This window comes from Lissotriton helveticus, chromosome 3_1, assembly GCF_964261635.1.
Source record: "Lissotriton helveticus chromosome 3_1, aLisHel1.1, whole genome shotgun sequence".
NCBI lineage: Eukaryota > Metazoa > Chordata > Amphibia > Caudata > Salamandridae > Lissotriton > Lissotriton helveticus.
Window position 1 is genome coordinate 1,167,889,930 of NC_136061.1, and position 14,889 is coordinate 1,167,904,818.

The window sequence follows — 14,889 nt, forward strand, 5'->3', positions numbered from 1 at the left end:
TGCTTAGTCGAGTAAAGTAATCAGCAGCCCAGTGCTGCTGTTGACTAGGGAGCCACTTTTAAAGGTCAAAGGGCCTCACTTTGAGTATCACTGCTCTAGCAGCAGATAACTCCAAGCCATGGCGACCCCGTGCTTCAAGTTTTATATGTTCATTCAGTAGGCCCTTCCCCACCCTGACTCACGGTTCAGGAACGGAGGATGAAAAATAAAAAGGTAATAAGTTACGATTTTATTTTTCATCTGTGGGGCTTTGGGGGCATTTGAGTGGGGTGGCGCTTCTCCCCTCAACGGAGGAGCTGACCCTGGTTATATTTACTCTCCTTACTATTCTAATCGCACTGGGCCCTTAAGATTTTCCAAACCACAATTCTTCCATTTACCACAGAGGTAATAAATCTCTGATGAATCTTTCTCCTCCGATAGGAAGGGTGAACATTAGGGTGTCCAAACTCCACATTATCTGTGCAATGAGGACCATTAATGGACAGGCAAGTCACAAATTAGAAAGCAAATTTAGGTACACCACCCTCAAAACCATGCTATAGAAATAAAGAATCACAACGGGAAGACCCAACCCCCTGAAGAAGTTCAGTCAAACTAAGATCATACAAACCAATAGCTCTGCTATTGCGACACAAAATAAGAGAAGCAGATCATGGTGTTCGGTAAAGGCCCGCTGTTTCTCCCTACAAAGCATCTAAAAACATCATAAACATAGCACAGTTTAAAAGAAGGAACAGACAAGACTCAATAACTCATTCAGTCTGAGAATTAATTTGGTTATTGTATTAACCCCTTCCATGCGTCAGACGGGCGTCCGACGTCACGGTGGGCGTGTGCTCACGTGGCAAATTCCGCCGTACCGCAGCGGAATGTGCGCCGTGGCAAAAGCGGTTAAAGATTCAAAATTAATTAAAATAAACAATTTCGTAAGGACTTCGGTCAAGAATAGACAGCTTTTCATTAAAGCACCAAACATTTAGGCAAATACTTATCGAGTGGTTATAAAAATTCAGTTTGCAGAGTTACAGAATTCCTCTACCATTTAAGGCAGAAGGATGGTTCATATTTCTAACCGCTCAGGTCCTACAAAAAAAAGGAAAAGGTTCAGACTCAAAATCCATTATGAGTGAGTATTAGAACTAAAGATAAAATGGAAAATTGAAAAATAGAAGTAGTTCAGCAAAGAAGGTCTCAGTCCATCAGCTACCAATTCTAGCACCGGCAACAGTCTAAAGTAAAAGATCGATCACCATAGCAGCCTCCCACATGGGGAAAGAAAAAATATGGCGTTCGTTGTCCCTCGTTTGCGGTTTCTTCTTTTATAAAGTTTTTATCAATGTCCAGGGCGTGGCATCAAAAGACCATCACATGTCTATATTCGCATTATGTCACCTGAGATGGTTGAAACATCAAGCTGGTGTCCCATTCTAGTCATGAAAAACGAGAGATTTGTGAGTCCTCACAGGCCTAACATTGGTGGAAAAGAAATACAAAGTTTCGACTTATAGCAATAGCTGAAATTCTATTCCCACAGGAATATTTTACTATGAACGTTGAAACATTCAGGAATGTCAGGGGGAACACATGTACAGGACACATGTACAGGACACATGAAGCCACATTTCACTTCTAGAAAATAGCCCATTATATTAAATCAGCAGAAAGTTTAGTACTAGAGAAAAAAACATTTCAAGAAGTCCTTTAAGTTAGAATTGCACATTTATATGAAATGAACTTTAAAGCAAAAAGTAAACATAATGAAGTATAATTAATTCAAAATAAGATTATATAACCGTTCACCAAGTATTATTACACAAAAATAGCTAACGTCAGAAATACCCATCTACCACATAATTTCACAACTTTGACATAAACATGGAATTTTATAACTGCTGTTTGCAGGTTTTCATGATCTATATGTGACCAAATATAACTTTGAAAGTTTTCATAATCATATCTACTTTATACACACATTTGCACCAATTTGTCTAAATGGTGTATTTACAAAAGAAAGCATTTGATTCACTAGGCCACTTCACTTTAACAGCAAAAATTCCATCAATATACGTTAATAAGCAACATATGCATTAGAAATTCATTAATACTACCCGTTTATGTGTCAGTGTTAATTTGTATGTGTTTTCTTCAACCCTCGTTTAAAATCACGCTTTTATAGTGCTTCTTCTACACTTGTCTCTTTTTCATGTCTCACTGTGTCTAACGTGTGCAAAGTGCACTTTCAGCTTTTCATGTTTTCAATTTTCCAATATGTTGTGTCGTATGATGTTTATAATTGTGCTGCATCAATAATAACAGTTAAAGGAAAACCAGGCATTGCTAAATGGTTGTCCTAGTGACGCAAACCTAATGTAATCCTGGTTTGAAAATCACAAATTATAAGAACCCTTGCAGTATTCTCAAATATTAAAGTAGTAGGGCTAATCTCTTCAATCGATTTTTTTGGGGGGCCAGCGAATACATTAGGCGTAATGGACATCCCGTCCATTACGCCTAATCAAGTTCGAACTGGGCAGGGGAATGACTTCCCAAGCTTTATTAATTTGATAAAAACAGTTACCATAGTTTTTATCTAAAAATCAACCTTAACGGTTGAGTTGCAATAAAAGGCAAAAAAGAGGGTATCCTCTACCGTGAAGTGAGAGAAGGGAGAGGCAGCTAAAGAAGAAGCAATCCTTTTTCTCCTGGGTCCCTGCTCCCAGGTCTTTAAGTGGGGTGAAAAAAGCGGAGGGTCTCTAAAAGGGGCATGGCCTATAAAATTAGAATGAAAAAGAGAGCGGGAGCACGCAAGTCTTTTTTATTTTAATTTTGCAGTGGATATGCAGATCTACCCACGAGTATGCAGCAAAATTCAATTAAAAAAAGAACCTTTTAATCCCCAGCGGGGTCCCCATGGGACTCCCCCACCATATCTAGGGGTCAGGGTATTCCTACCCTCCTTTAAAAAAAAATGTTTTTTAAAACTTTTTTGTGGGACTCCGCTTCAAGCCAAGATGGCTGCCAACACTTCCCGGTTCAAGCTTTGGCAGCCAATCAAATTTTTGTTGGATACACAAGTCTACTGCAAGGACTCGAGTCCCCAGATATCTATATTTTTTAAACGTAAACATCTCAAAATCTACTGAACGGATATATACTAAATCTCAAAAAGCACGCTTTCTGGACCAACATCTAGCTTTCTGCCAAATTTGGTGTAAGCGGTTCAGGCCGTAGTTGTGTTAAAAAAATGAAAAATCCCCATAGACATAACATGGGGAAAACATGTTTTGGGACCCCACATTTTTTCTCGGCTCCCGCTTGACGGATCACCCTGAAACTTTAAATACACCAGCTGAACAAAAAAGTGGACGTTTTGTGAAAATTCGTCAAGCGGGGCCAAAGTTATTGGCAAAACAAAAAGCACATTTCCTATGGAAACTTTGGTCCTAACTATAACTACCTACTGTCGACCTTCCAGCAGGATATAAATATATAATTATATATGTAATTTTTTATTACCCTATCTAAAACCAGTTTTAAAGAGGTCGGTGCACATAGAGATTTAAAAGCATCAGCCACCTTACGTTTCTTCCTGTCACTAGACAGATTCTCTATTTTCTTTTATAGTCCTCATTATCTTAAGTCCATTACCACGTTAACGATCTGTATTTCCTAACCGGTAACAAAGCCCAGACCCACGCTTTTGTCAAATGGGTTTTTGGAATTTCTTACTCTGCTAATCTCAACCCCTCCGTGGCAGATCTTATACGAGTCTACAATCATCAGACCTATTCATGTCAAGAGCAGAGCCACTGAATCAGGGAGACCATAAGTTAGCCTTTTTCTTTTTACCAAGACATTATGAGTCTAGCATACATGTTGACTTACCTGTGCCATCCATTCTCTATATTCAGTGGAGAGGGGTCGATCTAGTTCCTGCAGATTGTACGTCTAGCTATCATTATTAAGTATACTACAAGGTTTCGCCACTTCTTATTCCTCACTTCCTCCACCTCTTCTTGTAGCACTCAGAATATAATAAGTAAGGGACTCACCTCAATAACAGGGTTCAGTACTTACATTATCACAAAACATCTTTAAAGAATACTGTAAACATATGAAGATAATCTGCTCTGCGTTTCTTGCACCAAGATTCCTTTATGTCAGCTATCTTTGAGCACTTATAAGGGGTCCCAGATGGCCAGTATAAAGTAAACAAATTGTACATTTTAAGTGCGGTAGGAGTCACAATGTCTTATAAAATACCAAAAGAAACTTGCCATAAATTCTCCTATCGGTCACTCAGCAAGCATCCTCCCCAGATTATGTGAGGCAGCATCATCATTGTTGCCCCATCTTGCTTATTTATCTTCTTGAGATGAAAACCAGACTCAGTGTCAGAAGGTTTTACAGTTGACATTAATTTGCTGTTGGCTAAGATAGTAATTGAAGATAAAAAAAATTAGACAGCTTGGCCACGTTTTCTGATTCAAGTAATCCCACTATTTTAATATGTTACCATTTAACACATCGTGCCATCTTCCAAACCGTGTTATCTTTACTTTTTGTTTTCCAAACCTTGCTATTTTAAAGGGAGAACATAACCCATACATCAGACATTCTGGTGTCCTGGGTGAGTCCCAAATAGGTGCAAATGCAAAGTAGTACAGGTTTGACCACTGCTCCCGAAACCTTAATTATAGGATTGCTGCCAACTTTAAAACCTTAAACTGCACCTTTTTAAAAATACTTTGAGTCTCCAAACTTGTAAAGTTATCCAGTCTCAGACCTATGGGCCCCTATCATAGCCTAAACATCTGGGCTTTCTTAGTCACATACTCCTTGTCAAGAGTGTTTAAAAGGTACCAGGGTGACTTGAATTGGAATGCCATGCGGTATAACTGAACGTCTGACTACTGCCGACCCCCCCTTTCTAAGTTTTTCCAAAGTTTCTTCCAAGATATTATTGCCCCTTAGGTGGCCCATATAAAGGCATTGATGTTACCATGTATCTTATGAATTAGCTTTTTTGTTTCCAAATAATACTAAGGGAATACAGTTAATAGGAATGTTAGCCTCGGAAGAATGTTCGATTTAATCAAGTTAACTCTACCATAAATAGTCAAAGATAGGTTCTGCCATAGTTTGTGTTTTATTTATCTCAATTGACACTCTCTACTAATTATGTTCTGTTATTAGGTCCAGATTATGATTTATCAGGATTCTCAAATACCTCAATTCTTTTTTCATCAATTTATTTTGCCAATCTTGATTCCAAACCATAATTCCTATTTTATCCTGATTAATTGAATATCCAGATTTTGCCCCCAAAGTCCTTAGCCAGGCATTCAAAGCTGCGAAGAGATTCTTTTTCATTGGTAGAATGTATAATTCTATTTTTTCACACCAGATTCCTCTCTTTCAAGATTTCAAAAGTGGCCTTCAGGGGTATAATGGCGATCAGACTGCTCCATAGGCAGTTAAGGACAGAACTGGACAGACCAGTGCCCCAAAGAAAAGTAGTGTAATGCATTTTATAGTTGTGTGGCGCCGCGGCCAGGGCGACTGACGCTGGAATCTGGGGACCACGGTTCGATCCCCGGCTCCGGCGGCAGGTTAGCCCAGCACCATGTGACTCTGGGCAATAGCTCGCTTAATCTTCCCGACGGCCCCCCAGCGCCTAGAGACCCTTACGGGTGATTGTGCGCTTTACAAATGTGGACTTTACTTTACATACCCCCCAGCAAAGCCTAAAGTGCTTTTTGTTACGTGGATAAAATGCTGCTCCCTGTCATTTATGTGGTGCTCTGCTTCCCTAGAAGGACATTGTATGATGTTGCCTAACGGCAAGAGCTGCATACTTTGGAGCTAGGGAACCCGGTTCGAGTCTCAGCGTGGGCTCAGAATCCTGTGATACTGGGCAAATCTCCCCATGTCTAACAACAAGCATTGGCATAGCCAATAGGTCTCACGTTTGGGACCTTATAAGTGTTTAGCCATGCAACAGTTAATGTTGTTGCAGTAAGGATATTGTGCTGCATAACTAAATACTTATAAGGTCCCAAAGGCGAGACATATGGGCGACGCCAATGCTTTTATATAGAGCCCCTAGCACAGAGGGTAAGAGAGGAACTAGCCATTAGTACCTTTGTGATACTGGGGCATTCTAAGCAGACAACCTAATTACTTATAATCAGGGCTTTAAGTGGGATGAAAAAACGGGGGGAGTGTCTCTCAGAGGGTCGTGGCCGATGTGATTAGAGCGTGGCTTAAAAAGTAAGCTAAAAATCTGTCATTGCATCCACACATAAAATACAAGTAGCATTACACCCACAACAAGCCAGGGCTATTGGATTTGCCAATGGTTGCTAGTTGGATAAGATAAATAAGCAACAACTATGGTTTTGTTATATAGAACATTGAAAATGCTTCAGTTCTCACCACCTGCTTTAAAGCACTGCTGGCGCTGAGCACCGGCAGTACCCGGCCCACTTAAAGCCATGCTTTTCATGCTTCAAGTGGCTTTATTTCGTAGTCTGCATTTTTAGGTGCAATGATCCCGGGCAACTAAAACGGCCAACTCTGCCGTAAGCATAGAGTTTAGGGCCACAATAGAGAGTTACTCCCCGAATAAGGGGGTATCCTTACAAACACAAACTCTTCAATCTGTAACGATCCCATGGAGCAGTGCGATACCTGTACTCCAGCGTCTCGCCAGTGGAATGAAGCGCTAAATGAAGGCAATAATAATACAAAACAAAACTGCACCTCACAGACCAAACTGATCCCCAAGCTACCTGTGTGCATACACAAGAACGAGCAGCTCACGTCACAGACGCACGTCTCTGAAGTAAGGAAAAGTTCACAGTACCTCCTGCTGGGCTTCCGTAGATGTCGGCGCTGAAAAATGTTGATTAATAAAGCCATAAGTCCGGCGAGGAAGCGCGACAATACGGCCGAAGAACGAGGCAGTACGCAGGTCCTCCATTCGAAAGGGAAGTGCTGGGCATTGTCTGCCGCGACCTGACTTACCAAGCAGCTTTCAGCTGTAGTTTCTGCACGCCGATGATAAGCCTCAGGCCCGGGGTGTGTGGGGGTCGCGAGGACAGGTTTTTGGGCTTGCACGGCCTCTTTTGCAATCTGTCTGCTGAACACCAGGGGACCAAGTGCTGAGTGTGAGCGCGTGCACGCAGCGTTACCGCCAGCTTGAGGTCAGCAAAAGCCTCTGGTAGCACTTGTGGAAGAGGTGTGGCGCCGCGGCCAGGGCTACTGACTCCGGAATCTGAGGATCACGGTTCGATCCCCGGGTCCGGCAGCAGATTAGCCCAGCACCATGTGACTCTGGGCAATAGCTTGCTTAATCTTCCCGACGGCCCCCAGCGCCTAGAGACCCTTACGGGTGATTGTGCGCTTTACAAATGTGGTATTTATTTATTTTATTTAGCACTTTGAAAACCCCCTTACTAAAAGTCGAGCAAGCGGCACATGCGCTGCTCTAGGCTCAACCTAAAAAGGCACACTCGGGTGGCAGAAACATTATCTATATGGTGCAGCCAAGCTGTGGAATAGCCTGCCGTCACACATCAGAGCCATCCCTTCTTTGCTAGTGATCCAGCGCCCCTATAGAAAAACTGTCTCAACAACGCTACCCAACACCATGATACTCACCATTAATCACTCACAAGGCCCATTAAAAAAACGAGACAATTTTTGGGCGACTGAATCATGTGACCTAATTAATAAAACCTATTCACAAGCTATTTACGATTTTATATACAACTGCAGTTTATCATTTCTTACCATGGTTTTATGCACTTATCACATTAATGAAGTCACTTAGGCAAATGGATCAGCTGATGGTAACTAGACCATGAATAAACAAGACCAGCTTGTCATTTCAAAAATCTAATTTATTAATTTTATTCTTCAAAGAAAAAGCATTTTATTTAATAAATCATTATTTTATTAGCAAATAAGCAGCATTTAATGAGGAATGATCAATTAGACTGACATTTTAAAGCAAATCAGTAAGCATGTTTAAGGCAAAATAACTGTTTCCAAACCCTCAAGCTATTTCCCTAACTATTCTTTGTTCCACCTGTAAGGGGAAAAAAATCATTTAGGCTTATTATCCTTCCGTGCGCCAAAAGAGTCCAACGACACGACACGCCCTTCAGGATTCAGTAAGCAAGAGACACCCTCCTGTCAAAGGGGCCAAGTTTTATACCTTTTCTGTCTAGGTAATCTTACTAAAATGTATTCTTTCTCTTGCCATCCAAAGTTCCTATTGGCTGACAGATGTCAGTCCATGTCAGCTCATCACGTTTCCAACCCAAAACCGAGCCTTTTCTTTGACTTCATTGTCCGACAAAATACATGACTTTCGGCTTCCTCGGAAATGCAACATTCTTCAAGTAACAGTCCGTTACTTCCTTAACTTGGCAGATTTGCCGCATCCTGTCCTTGATTTTGTCACATTCAGAGCACGTCTTGCACAAACTATTCATCATATTTCTTTGACAACTGTCGATGTGGTAAAGTTTCCACTCCTGAATACGTGCAGAGCTCCACACTGGACAGGATTCTAAACACCATCTTTAAAACGCTAGGCCTTAAGCCTCTCCCTTGGAAACTAGTATTCAAACAAACACAAGACATTAATTAATTAGAGAATTGAGACCCATTCTGTTACCCACCCCCTTTGCTAATTATTTACCCATTAATTTATGTTACCTAGCTATGCACAAGCCACAGAATTCTCCACAAATTTATGCCACATAAAGACGAAATGACATAACATAAGCACACAAATAAGCACATGCCATAAGTTGAACAGCCACATTTAATACTGACAAAGACAATAGACAAGGTTAGTTTATTATTTTCAACACACTTGCTTTTGCAACAAAAAGCACATGTATTAATCCCTCGTCTCATGTAAATGCATTTTAATCTAGGTTGGTTAATAATTCACCACAAATCAATTAATACAGTTATTTATTATGGAAGTTTAACTTTGCGAGTCAGAACAAAATTTTATTCTGAAACTCGCTCCATCAACTCCCTCATCTGGTGATTTCAAAATCACCAAACTACACCCAAATTTTTTAGCAAAAATTTAAACCCTTGAACATGTTTTGACATTCACTGTATTAGTGTTTCTAAAGTTTTGTTTCTGCTGTCTGCTTGTAACTCTCATACTGTGATCTACGAAATTCTTCTATTTCTATTTCTTTATCTTGTTCCTTTCTGAGCTTATAAATCCTCTTCTTTTCCCTTAGATATTTCTTTCTTTTATGTAGCATGCAACTAATTTTCAACAAGAGTATCACGAAAACTATAACTAATAAAGGAGTCAGTATTTTTCCTAAAATTGAACTACCAATCTCTTGAAACCAGGTTTTGATTGCTGCAAATCTTTTGCTCAAGCGTTCTGAAAAATCTTCATCTTCTAAAGGTACAATTTCTGAATGTAATTCTGTGATGTTTTTAATGTACATCTCTATATTCTGACTCTTGTCAGGAATATATGTGCAGCAATGCTGGACATGTAAAATTCCACAAACTCCTCCCTCTTTTGCTAGCGGAATATCAAGGGCAAGACGGTTCTGCATAACCATAGATCTCATAGCAATAATTTCAGTATCCACTAACTGGAAACCACCAGCAGTATCTGTAGACAATCTGTCAACAATTGTAGAAAATTTCCTTATTTTAACTGCATTCAGGGTTATACCCACGAAGGGTATTACTGCACCAAAAATATCTCCCAAAATTTCTGAAAAACTTTCTCTCTTGAATCTACTCAGATGATTGCTAATTTCTAATGAACCCTTTACATTTCGATCTACATGAAAAATGTTTGGAAAAACTAAACCGATATAACAAGTGCCATACCAGTGATCTGGGAGATTATAAAAGGCCTTATCTCCACACAGAAAATAAATTGCAGGAAAAATTGGATCTTTACCACCTTTAAATCCCCATCCACCCAAGATTTGATAAGTATCCTCGCATTGACTTGCACCCACAAAATAATTGTCAAAAAGCGTATTGTCTCTCCTAATACAAAGCTTTCCACTAACAGGTTTTTCTATGTGAATAGCAACATTTCCAGTTCTACCATTGAATTTCTCATCCTCAATCTGCCAAAACTTAGATTTGGTTTGTTTCAGCATCTCATTCCTTTTATAAATGGCTCTTCTCTCTTCAACTAAGTTTAAGAAAGACTTTTCTTCAGCTCTCAATTTACAAGTTAAATTGTTTCTAAAAGCATACTCATAAGTAAGTTCATTAGTTACAATGAAAAATTCCCTCATCTGTTTAGCATGTTTATGTTTATTCAAGCTCTTGTCAACTTTTAAATTAGCAAACATTTCGTCGTAATTTGAATAATAGTACTCCAAACGACCTGTTTGATAACACAGACTAGCTATAACGCTACAGGTTATTCCATAAGTAAGGGGAAGCATATTATATGTGACCCCCTCAGAAACAGAAGCAGGTAATTTTACACAAATGTAACAATCCTTAACATCCATTACTTTAACATATTCAGATAAAAGCCTTGAAAAAGTATTACTAGAAAAATCACCAACAGATCTATCTTGGTAGATCTCTGGTTTGTGCTCAATAACTCTGTTAGACTTATCTACAACTCCATTGTTATCTTGTTTAGGCACAGCTTTACTTGTCATGTTAGTCTTGTATTCTTCTTTGTCAATGCCAAAAGGAAAAATGACAGCCAAAATTAACCAGACCAAAACTAATAAAATCACACAAATAGAAGACATTTTGCAACATCTCCTTATGATGGAACACCTTGAATTATTGTTAACATAAGGCATTTTTTACTCAGAACAAGAGCCTTACAAACAAAATCAAAAATCAAAAATTTCTAAATATACACCCCCCCTTTATTTAATTTAAAAAAAGAAAACCCCACTTTCTAACAGCTTTTCTTCGACCTTGCGTCTTACATCAATGTGTTTTTCCAGCTAACACAATTTCTTCGACCTTGTGTCACCGAACACAATTTCTTCAGCCTTATGCCAAGAACAAATTTCGACTCTATATAAAAACAAAATCAATCATTGTCACTGGCATCTTCCAAATCTTCCTGACTACTACTATTCACCTCCGCCACAGGTGTGATCATTATATATGTCCACTCAGGGGACTTGTACTTCTGGTTAGGTTACACTATTCTCTTTGCTCTATTACTAATTACTTCTATTTTCTTTCCTGTTTGAATTTTCTTATCAGAATCTCCTTTCTGACTTGAGATTTCATTCACCTGCTCTTTTGATCTGTTTACTAATTTGAACTTTAGACCTTCTTTTTCAATTGGAGCTGGCCAATTATCTCATTTTTTCAATATTTTCTTCTTTGGTTCAGATTTATTACACTCTGCTCTCCAAGCTCTTTTCCTAAAATTTCTTATTTCGGAATCTTCATCACTTTCATCTGATTCAGTTTCTGAGATTTCAAATCTAAATCTAGGTTCTTCTTTACTCGGCAGTTTCACTCCGCTAGGAACAACATTCTTATAGCTGGTACTCGGAATTTCGTCTTCTTCTTCTTCTGCAATAACTTCCAACTTCCCAGTTTCAGAATTACCGTTCCTGCCTTCAGAGCTTTCAATCTGCTTTTCAATACTCTCCTGATTTTGAATCACCACTTGATCAAACTCTTTTTCTGCTTCTTTTTCTTGCAGATTTTCATCATCTTCTGAGTCAAGTATCACAATTTCTTCAGTATCTTCATTCAATGCCTCATTCGCAATTGAATTCTCCAGATGTCGATCTTCTTGTCGATCTTCAGTATCTGGATTTCTTTCAGGTTCTTCTTCAGAATCTGAATCAGTTGTAGTGTCAACTTCATCAGGATTTTCAGGTGTTGGCACACGAATGGTGTGATTAGCATGAATCCACCTTTTCAAACCTCTGCACTTTACTGCATTTGTTGTGACAAGTATCACCTGTCTTGCTTTCTGCCACCTGGGTACTAGGCAATTTCTTCTCCGGTGTATTTTTGTCCTCACCCAGTCTCCTGGTAACAGATCATGAGCTTGTTCCTTCTCTCTTGTTATCACTTCAGTTCCCACCTGATGGAACACAGAAGTCACGACGTCAGAAAGGTTCCTGCAGTATTCCAAAATGACGCTATCATTTATACTCATTAATTTACCAACTGGAACAAAAGCTTGTCTCATGACTCTGCCCATAAGTATCTCATGGGGGCTCAAACCTGTCTTTTTATCAGGAGTACTTCTCAAAGACATCAAAACAAGTGGAAGTGCGTCAGTCCACTTTATTCCTGTAGCTAGACACATTTTAGCTATTCTATTCTTGATTGTACCATTTATTTGCTCAACAACACCTGATGCTTCCGGTCTGTAGGCACAATGCAACTTTTGTTTTATATTCAAAGCTTCACAAATCATTTGTAATAGTCTGTTTTCAAAATGTGTGCCACAATCAGTTTCAACAGTCACTGGAAAACCGTACCTAGGTATGATCTCCCTTAAAAGCAATTTTGCAACAGTAACTGAATCATTGTGACGTGTTGGGAACGCTTCCACCCATTTTGAAAACAAACAGACTATCACTAAGACATATCTCAACTTGTTATGGGGTGGCATGTCAATGAAATCCATTTGCAATCTAGTAAAAGGACCAGCCTCCCGTCCTATGGTTCCCATGCTCACAACTGTTTTTCTGTTTGGATTGATTTGCTGACAGATCAAACATCTCTGACAAAAAGATTCTGCAATTAGTCTGAACTTTGGATTGTACCATGTCTGCCTGAACAATCTGATCATTGAATCCCTTCCAATATGTCCTGGACCATGATACATTCGAGCCATGTCAGCAATCATGCTATTTGGCATAACTGGTCAGTCATCTTTGTAAACCCAAATCTCATCTTCTTCTCGCTGTCTGCAACCTGCTTTTAACCATGTGTCTTTTTCCTCATCATCTGCCTCATCTTGTAAATCTTTTATTCCTTGCCATGTCTCAACTACAGATGTTAGCATAAGTGAATTCAAAACATGTTCATTGTTTTTCTCCCGATTGATGGACATATTATTCTTCGCACAGAACCTTTCAATCTCATCAGCATAAGCATTTCCTTTAGTAATATAATCGTCGCCCTTTTTATGCGCTGTACATTTCACGACAGCGATTTTCTCTGGCAGCTGAATGCCATCGATCAATCTCTTGATCAATTTTGCATTCCTTATTGGTGTTCCCGCAGAAGTTAAATATCCTCTTTGAGACCAGAGCTGACCATAGTCATGGACCACACCGTATCCATACTGACTATCAGTCACTATGGTAATTCTTAACTCCTTTGCTCTTTCACATGCACGAATCAAAGCAATTAATTCTGCTACTTGAGCTGAACAAATTCCTTCGAGACAGGAGGCTTCAACTACATCTGCAACTGTGCAGACATAATATGCTGCTCTCAGAACATCTTCATCTGTTCTTAAGCATGAACCATCAACAAAGTAAACAAAATCTGATTCAGCTAACGGGACATCTTTAATGTCCTGCCTGGGTTTGGTGCAATATTCTAAAACATCCAGGCATTCATGATCAATGTCATTCTCATTTTTGATTTCTGTTACTATACCATCAGGCAACAATGTGGAAGGATTTAAATTCACACATCTCGCAATTGAGACATTATCTGATCCCAGAATAATTTTCTCATATTTAGTTAACCTGTTACTTGTCAAATGCTGTGTTTTGCTTCTGGTAAGGAGAATTTCAACTGAATGAGGTACATACACTTTTACAGGGTATCCCATTATTATTCCCTCACTCTGTTCAAGGCTTACACTTGTTGCAGCTACTGCTTTTAAGCAGCCAGGTAATGCTTTTGCAACAGGATCAAGAACTGCTGAAAAATAGGCTATTGGCTTTCTCAGTTTTCCATGTCTTTAAATTTGAACTGACAATGCACATCCTTCCCTTTCACTGCAATACAGCTCAAACTCTTTCTCATAGTCTGGCATTCCCAATGCTGGTGCTTCACACAAACTTCTTTTTAACTGCTCAAAAGCTTCTAACTCAGTTTCTGTTAAAATAATCGGGTCTTTTATGTCTGCTTTTGTCAGTCTCTAAAGTGGCTTTGCAATTACTGAAAATCCACTAATCCATTGGCGACAATAACCAACCATTCCCAAAAACATCCTGACCTGTCTCTGTGTCTTTGGAGGTTGCATTCCCTGAATCATTTTAATTCTCTCAATTGTCACCTGCCTGATTCCTTTTGCAATTCTGTGACCAAGGTATTTCACTTCTTGTTTGCAAAACTGTAATTTTGCAGGAGACACTTTATGTCCCTCATCTGCCAAATGATTCAAAAGAGTAATGGTATCTGTTATACAGTTATCTCGTGATTTTCCAGCCTCAAGGAGGTCATCTATGTATTGCACCAATGTTGATTTTGCAGGCAAATCTAGATTTTCCAAGGATTTCTTTAGCAACTGATTAAAAATAGATGGACTCTGTATACCCCTGTGAGATACGACACCATGCTAAGATACGGTCCTGGAACCTAAACGCAAACATTTGTTGGCTTTCTGGATGCAATGGAACAGTAAAGGTCTATGACTGTATACCATTCTGCATCATGCGGAATCTGATAAAGAATTACCGCTGGGTTTGGAACAACTGGGCAACATGGAACAACTATTTGATCAACCTTTCTCAGGTCTTGAACAATCCGGAAAGTTCCGTTTGGCTTTTTGATACCCATAATCGGTGAATAACATGGGCTACTCTCAATTTCTTTTAACACACCTTGTTTTATGAACTTTTCAATTACAGGTATAACACCTTCAATAGTTTCTGCTCTCATTTTATACTGAGGAAT

The 14,889-nt window shown here is 39.3% G+C and overlaps 1 protein-coding gene across 2 annotated transcripts in view; it reads left to right on the forward strand.

The window, feature by feature from the left end:
* The window catches only part of ZRANB3 (zinc finger RANBP2-type containing 3), a 929,924-nt gene that overhangs the window by 827 nt on the left and 914,208 nt on the right, over positions 1–14,889 (forward strand). The gene's annotated exons all lie outside the window — the stretch shown is intronic.